Source organism: Arachis hypogaea, chromosome 17 (assembly GCF_003086295.3).
Source record: "Arachis hypogaea cultivar Tifrunner chromosome 17, arahy.Tifrunner.gnm2.J5K5, whole genome shotgun sequence".
NCBI classification, from domain to species: domain Eukaryota; kingdom Viridiplantae; phylum Streptophyta; class Magnoliopsida; order Fabales; family Fabaceae; genus Arachis; species Arachis hypogaea.
Window position 1 is genome coordinate 86,844,049 of NC_092052.1, and position 8,728 is coordinate 86,852,776.

At 42.0% G+C, this 8,728-nt stretch overlaps 1 non-coding gene across 1 annotated transcript; it reads right to left on the bottom strand.

The window, feature by feature from the left end:
- Window positions 1–2,117: 2,117 nt before the first annotated feature.
- Window positions 2,118–2,221, bottom strand: LOC112768533 (small nucleolar RNA R71). The gene has a single exon (XR_003185948.1). It is a non-coding gene; the product is annotated as a small nucleolar RNA R71 (small nucleolar RNA).
- Window positions 2,222–8,728: the final 6,507 nt, after the last annotated feature.

Sequence of the window (8,728 nt, forward strand, 5' to 3'; positions counted from 1 at the left end):
AAACAAGAAGGGGCACACTGGAACGTTAGTGACAATGTTGAGTGTCACTAACGTTCTCGAAGGACTAACAAGGCAACGTTAAAAGCCACGTTAACCTAGTTAACGTGGGTTTTAACGTAAGGCAAAGGCGTGCATTGGAATGTTAGTGACAATGTTAAGTGTCACTAACGTTCTCGAACTTATATTCTCACTAAATATTAACACCCCTAACGTCCTGAGCTGAAGTCTCTGCCCACTTAGCACTTTCTCTCTGCAAGTAAAGCCAAGCCCAAATGAAGAAAAGAACTGCTTCAAACTCAAGATCCAAAGGCCCAAGACTTGAAGAGTAAACTAGAAGCTGAGAAGAGTAGTATATATAGGAGTAACTTTGAATTGTAAAGGAGTTCTGGAGGCTGAAGAATTACTCTCTGTATTTACTTTCTTTGCAATTTCTAGTTTTATGATGTATTCTCCATCTTTGTTTTCATTCTCAAGAGCTATGAACAACTAAACCCCTTTGATTGGGTTAGGGAGCTCTGTTGTAATTTGATGGATCAATACTAATTTTCATGTTCTTCTTCTATCTTTCCTCTTGATTTTACTTGAAAGCTTTAGATCTTCATCCAATTGAGTAGTTATCTTGGAAGAGAAGCTATTCAAACTTGGATCTCTTTTGAACCTTGGAAGAGGAATGAAGAGATCAAGCTAGAAATGCTTTCTCATGCTGGACCAAATTTGGTTTGGATGGGTATGTGACTATAACCCTCTCAATACTTAGTTTGGGAAATGCATGTGGTTTAATCAGTGACCATACTTCATCTCTTCTCATGAGCAATTGACCAAGGAATTGGCTATTGATCAAGATTTGAGAGATTGAATTGCAAGGAATTGTAATTCAATCACTTAAGATTGCCAAGGAGATCAATGAGTGCATTGATTGAGGAAGAGATGAAAATGAACTTGATCCGGAGAATTGCAACATCTCCTAAGCCCAATGAATTCCCCATCTCTAATCTTACCCATTCTCTTTAATTTCTGCGATTTACTTTTATGAGCAAATCCCCCATTCCCATTTATAATTCTGCAATTTATTTTCAGTCATTTACTTCCAGTCCTTTAATTCTAGCATTTACTTTTCTGTTATTTACATTCCCGCCATTTTATTTTCTACAACTCTCAACCCAATTTCTAGATTCGCTCAACTAGAACATTCTTCTAATTAAAGTTGCTTGATCAATCAATTCCTGTGGGATTCGACCTCACTCTATTGTGAGTTTTTACTTGACGACAACTTCGGTACACTTGCCGAAGGGAGATTTGTTGAGAGACAAGTTTTCCACGCATCAAGTTTATGGCGCCGTTGCCGGGGATTGATTGTGCATCAACAATGATTAGATTGGAAGATCACTAGATTGAGCATTTTATTTTGTGTATTTCATTTTCTGTTTAATTGATTTACTTTTTGTTTTAGTTAAACTTCTTCCCTTCTCCATCTACACTTTTGTTTTACTTTGTTATTTTCAATTATGTTTGCTAACCCACTAACTGTTTGATATATTGCATCACCCACAACTAACATCAATTCTGACATAAATACAGTCTGCACATATCTTCTCTGCTTGTACTTGTTGGTTGTATGACAGGGAGAAGAAGCGGGGCTTCAACTTCCTTTGATTCTGAACCAGAGAGAACCTTCCTTAGACTAAGAAGGGAGGCAAGAGGAAAACGAGTAGTTGGTGCTAAAGAAGAGGAGGAACAGTTTGAGGAATAGGAGAGTTTTGGGCTCTTACATTAATCCAAACCCAGGCAATTGTGGAAGTAGCATCCAAAAGCTAACAATCCATGCCAACAATTTTGAACTTAAACCACAGCTCATCACCCTTGTTCAGAATAACTGTTCGTTTGGAGGAGGTGTTCAAGAAGATCCCAACCAACATTTGACCACCTTCCGGAGAATATGTGACACAGTAAAATCTAATGGTGTTCATCCTGACGCTTATAGATTGCTCTTATTTCCCTTCTCACTCAGAGACAAGGCAGCCAAGTGGCTGGAATCCTTCCCAAGAGAGAGCTTGACAACTTGGGAGGATGTGGTGAACAAATTCTTAGCAAGATTCTACCCTCCTCAACGAATCAATAGGCTGAGAGCTGAGGTTCAAACCTTCAGGCAACAGGATGGTGAGACTCTGTATGAAGCATGGGAGAGGTTCAAAGACTTAACAAGGAGGTGTCCACCTGACATGTTCAACGAATGGGTCCAGCTACACATTTTCTATGAAGGGCTCTCTTATGAGTCAAAGAAGGCAGTAGACCATTCATCTGGAGGGTCTTTGAACAAGAAGAAGACTATTGAGGAAGCTATAGATGTTATTGAAACAGTAGCAGAAAATGACTACTTCTAAAACCCAGCACCAACGAGAAGTTGGGAAGGATCTACAAAGAGAGGTAAGGTGATGCCGAGAATTAGAAGATAAACTTCTAAAACTCGAAACCGATCTCAAAGCTAAAGCTACTCGGTCCACCCCTGAGGATAACTCTCGCAAGGATCAAGATCCATTCACTAGGGAAATCATGAAGACCAAAATGTCATAGAAAAATTAGTAAGGGAAGGAAAACTAGCTCGGTATCTGGCCACCCGGGACGATGAACAAAGAAAAAGGAGAAGGGACGAGGAGGTTGGACAAACCGAGCAATCACCTCGTACACCAGAAAGACATGTTCATATGATACACGGAGGGTTTGCAGGAGGAGGAATCTCCAAATCATCTCGCAAAAGATATCTCAAAGAAGTATATCATGTCGAAGGAAAGGAGGAAGCACCCAACATCCCTGCAATTACGTTTACCAAAGAAGATGCATCCGGTACCATCTCAGGACACGACGATCCCATGGTCATCACCATTATTCTGACAAACGCAAATCTCCACCGCACACTGATAGACCAAGGGAGCTCCGCCGACATCTTATTCAAAACTGCCTTCGACAAGCTCGGCTTGGAAGATAAAGAACTTAGAGCATATCTAAACAGTCTGTTCGGACTGGGAGACACTCCAGTACAACCACTGGGATACGTCTCACTACACACAACCTTCGGAAAAGGAAACCAATCCAGAACACTCAAGATAGACTACATCATGGTCGACGTGAGTTCCGCCTACAATGCCCTAATAGGTCGGACAATACTAAATCAACTCGGTGCAATAGTCTCAACTCCATATCTATGCAGGAAATTTCCAACTGCAGAAGGGATAGCTACAATAAAAGCAGATCAGAAGATGGCACGCCGCTGTTATAATGAAAGTCTAAACCTCAGAGGCAGAGGAGAAGAATTCCACACAATCGAACTTGGTGGAGTTCAGAGGCGAGAAGAACTCCGTCCACAACCCGAGGGTGAAGTAGAAACAGATCTAGCGGGCAGAATCTTACAATGGGCAGTCGAGTTGTCCGAGTTCAACCTTCAATACGAAGCTCGGACAGCTATCAAATCACAATATTTAGCCTACTTTATTGTAGAATTTACGGACACCCCAAAAACCCCCCACAGAATGGAATCTCTACGTGGATGGTTCCTCGAATAAGACTGGAAGCAGCGCAGGTGTGATAATTGAAATTAATCAAGGAACCCGAATCGAACTCTCTCTCAAATTTGGGTTCCCTGCCTCAAATAACCAGGCGGAATACGAGGCACTACTAGCTGGTTTAAAGTTGGCTAAAGAAGTCGGAGCTCAAAGACTCATTATCTTCAGCGACTCACAGTTGATCACTTCACAAATAATGGGGAACTACCAAGCTAAGGACCCCACTATGAAAAAATACCTGGGTAAAACCAGGGAACAGCTCAGACAACTCCGAGAATATGAGATCCACCACATACCGCGTGAACAGAATGCCCGAGCTGACGCATTCTCAAAACTAGCCAGCACCAAATCAGGAGGCAACAATAGAAGCCTCATCCAGGAAATACTACAGAACCCGTCAATCTCGTAAGAGGAAAAAGTCCTAGCCATAACAGGTCTAGATCAAGGATGGATGACTCCTATAATTAACTACCCCAAAACAGAAACACTTCCTACAGATGAGAAGGAAGCAAAAAGGTTAAAACGGGAAGCACAATACTACACTATACAAAAGAGGAATCTCAATACCATTGTTAAAATGTGTACCGACTTCCAATACGAAGGAAGTTCTAGAAGAAATACACAGTGGCATCTGTGGCAATCATCTCGGAGCACAAGCGCTCACCAAAAAAGTACTTCAGAAAATTAGTAGCCGACTTGAACATAAAGCACCAGTTCACCTCCGTCGAACATCCCCAAGCCAATGGACAAGCCGAAGCTGCCAACAAAGTCATATTGGCTGGGCTAAAATGGAGATTACCAGACGCAAAGGGAGCTTGGGCCGAGGAACTCCCACAAGTCCTATGGGCATATCGAACAACGCCACATTCCACCACAAAGGAATCACCCTTCCGATTAGCATACGGAACAGAGGCAATGATCCCAGTAGAGATCGAGGAAGGGTCGCCTAGAGTGGTTCATTACAATGAAGAAGCCAACTCCCAACTTCAAAGGGAAGAGCTCGACCTACTTCCTGAAATCTAAGAAAGAGCTCGGATCAGGGAAGAAGCACTAAAACGTCGAATGGCTTCCAGATATAATCAAAAGATAGTGCCAAGAGGTTTCGCTGAGAACAATCTCATCCTAATCCGAAATGATATCGAAACAACTCGACCCGGAGAAGGAAAGCTGGCAGCAAACTAGAAAGGACCTTACCGAGTCATAGAAGTACTTGGGAAGGGCTACTACAGACTGTCCAAACTCGAGGGGCGAGAGCTTCCCAGGTCATGGCACGCCTGCAACCTAAGAAGGTACTATAGCTAGGAATGATAAGGGATCTCAGCATAGGGTGTACTCTTTTTCCTGAAAAGGTTTTTTAATGAGGCACCAAGTTGAGATCCACAAATTATCTGACTTAAAAGGGTGAAAACTCCACATGTACATATTTGTATTTTCTTTCGAATAAAATATGTTTAGATATTCTACAAGTTCTCAAGCCGCATTAATCTAAAACATTCATCGTCCGATTATAAAGCAACAGATCGGCAGAAAGTGAAAATTGAATCACTGCACGATCGTGATAAAGACCAACAGAGATGAAAACCAAATTCATCAAAAGGTCGACCAAGCGAGGATTAAACCCAATTTCTACAAATAGGCAAAGATGAAAACAGAATAATGCAAGAAGTTATCGAAAGTGATCCATAGAAAGGACCTGACGAGGTCTTAATGGATTGCTAAATAATAACTTAAAGACTGGCCGACATTAAAAAATTGGACCAAGTCAACCCAAGTTATAAGTAAACCCTAGAAAGAGGTCTGGCCAACCCTATAAAAAAGGATTACTTTAACTTAGAAGGGCTCGACGTGACGAAGTCGGCCCAAAACATAAAAGTTATAAAAGTAATCCCTGAAAGAGACCTGAACTAGGTCCAAGAAAGAGGATTACAAAAATAACTTAGAAGGGCCCGACATAACGAAGTCGGCCCAAAACACAAAAGTTATAAACGTAATCCCTGAAAGAGACCTGAACAAGGTCCAAGAAAGAGGATTACAAAAATAACTTAGAAGGGCCCGACATGAGGAAGTCGGCCCAAAACACAAAAGTTATAAATTTAATCCCTAAAAGAGATCTGAACAAAATCCAAGAAAGAGGATTACAAAAATAACTTAGGAAGACCCAACACGAGGGAGTCAACCTAAAACGTAAGATAATCCCTGAAAGAGACCCAAGCAAGGTCCAAAAAAGAGTATTACTAAAAAAGGTGTCGGACAAAACCGACATGACTAGATCGGCGTCTCGAAAGCTTTAGTGTTATACCAAGTAATTTCAAACGAGGTCCAAACAACACAAATTACTGGAAATAACATCAGGAAAAGGCTCAAGCCAGTCCGAAGAGATTAGACAATGAAAATTCCAACACTCCCAAAGACATAGAAAGGTGCCTAGATGAATACAGAAGGACATGTTACGAAAAACACAAGTTATGATAATAATAAGCCCAAAAGGTTACCAAAACTAACCCTAAGGGCATGGAAATTACTTTGTTTTTCAAAATAAAGTTGCTAAACAAGAAACTAAGAGTGCAGCGAAAGTCAGAAACATCATTTACAAAATAAAGAGTTTAAAAAGCCTACAAGCCGGGCTACTCACACAAGCAATTAGAAAATTCACTAAGATTCCTAAGGCTCCTTAGCAGCATCAACACGGGGCAAAGGAGGACAAGTGCGAAGAGGTACGGCATCCACAGTCCCATCATCCCGATTCAAGATTCGACAATCAGGTTCTGACTCGGGATGACTGGCCTCAACCGAGGGAATTGAAGAAGTCGGCACCTCAGATACTTTGGCAGTAGGCACGAAGGGAGGTTCAACATTATCGTCATCAGAATCGTCAGGAACAATCTTTCCATCATTTACAACATTGTCCAGACTAAAGAGAGTAAGGTCGGCCTCAGGCGCAATAACTCGAACCTGCTCCTTCAAGTTCTCGTAAGCAGCATTCACACTGCCCATGAGGTGACCCTAGAGCTCGGAATAATCAACTCGGGCCGATTCCAACTCCTCCCTAAGACGCATCACTTCCCTGTAGGACGTGACATAGCTATCCTTGTGCCTTAATGCGGTGTCTTCAGCCAACTTCACGGAAGCCGCCAAGGCCATAGAACTAGCCTTTTCACCCTCTAATTCTTTCTCCACCTTCGCCATCTTTACCTCCAGCTCCTCCTTCAAACCTTTTATTCTATCAAAGTCTGCCTTAGCCTCCAGCATGAAAGATTTTGTAGCATGAACGGGGATACCCTGAGTAGTTCAAAAAAGAGCCGCACCCATATGAGCCATCTTCACACTACTTCTAGTTATGAACTCCAGGTGATGAAGAATGGACACATCATCCATTGGAAGACCTCTATAGGGGGCAATCTATTGGTCGACAAACTCGACGGCATCAAAATCAGGGGCATCAAGGTTAAAAGGTTCAGATGTTTTTTGCTTTTTCGGAGGAGGAGCGCCAGCACCAGCAGCTGAAGTTTGTGGAGGGTCAGTCAGACGAACCCGGGGAGTAGGGATCACCCTCCTCGGCCCAGGTGAACTCGGCACGGATGGCTTCAATTGAACCTGGGACGACCCCTCTCCTGCCGCTTTGGTCGAGATGTTTTGGACGACAGTAGCCTTCTTGGCCCTCTTGAAGGCCTTCATAGATTCATTATTTTTAATCATATCTGCAAGCCATACATAACAGTGAGAAATTAAGTTACAAATCAGAAAAGAGCTTGTAGAAAATAAAATCAACAGACAAAGAAAGAAAATCGATCTCTAACCAGCTCAGCTCGGAGAAGTGAGGGGTCCCCTAAGAATTTCTTGGTATCAAGATAGGGAGGCTCCCCCCAATTCTTCTCCAACATAGTCACAAAGGTCTGCTCGACCTCGTCCAACATCTCCCATGAATACCTCGACACAACAACGTTCTTTTGCCACTCTAAAGGAAAAGTGGGCTCATCATTCTCATCCAGAAAAAAGGGGCGAGCTCCTTCAACAGCTCGGACCTTGAAGAAATAGTTCTTAAAATCACGAAACAACTCGTCATACATAGAAAAAGCTTTCTTCCCTTGCGAAGCTCGGAAAGAAACCCAAGCAGCCTTTTTCTTCACTACCCCATGTTTTGTCAAGACAAACAAATAAAAGAAAAGGGATTGCGAGGCAGAGACGTCAAGTTCACGACACAACAATTGAAAGATCTTTATAAAGCCCCAAGAATTGGGGTGAAGTTGGGATGGAGCTACATTGCAAGACCATAATAGATTGCTCTCAAAAGGAGTAAAAGGGATGGTGATGCTCATCTGGCCAAAAAAGAAATCGTATGCATAGAAAAAAGGACGGTCTCCAGCAACTCGAGTAAAGAAACAAACTCTCTCTTCAGAAGTACGGGGTACAAGCTCATAATTCTTTTCCTCACTATCACTATTACAAACCCTATGAAATTGCCTAAGCTGCTGACAAAATTCAGAATCAACCAAAGAAACACATAAAAGAACCATCGAATCCACCCAATCAGCCATGCCCTCAGGGACTTGAGAAGATGTTTCAACAATGTTCTTGCGAGAAGACATGAGGTCAACTAGTCCTACAGCAAGAAAAGAAGAAAATAGATTACTAACCCAAACATCTTGGATAAAGTCAAAAACCATATCAGAACAGCTCGGACAAGCAGATCACCAGAGCAATACAAGCAACAAAAGGAAACCCTAGGACCCACACTAAAGATCCAGGGGCATGCTTTGGAGGCAACTTATGGAACAAGGACTCAGGGAAACCTACAAGTCTACAATCTCTACACATCTTAACAGGAAGATAATACTCTGAGAAGAAAGCCATGAGCTACAAATCAAATAAAGTCATCAAAATATCTACCTCCCAAATTCACAGTCGCAAACGGAACTACCAAGCAACGAAAGTATCAAGAAGGATTCATCAAAGATGCCACCTTTTTTAGAAAATAAACACCCCAAACAAACAAGCCACTAGAAAAATTCATTACTTTCTACAAAGGATCATCCATAAAATCATCAACAGAGCGAAAGTCATCAAAAGGAGCAACCTTCTGGTCAAAGTAAAACAGGTTCATAAAAAACCAGAAAAACATGCAGCACAGCGACAAGCGAACACGACAATGCAAAAAGATTCAAGCTTTCCAA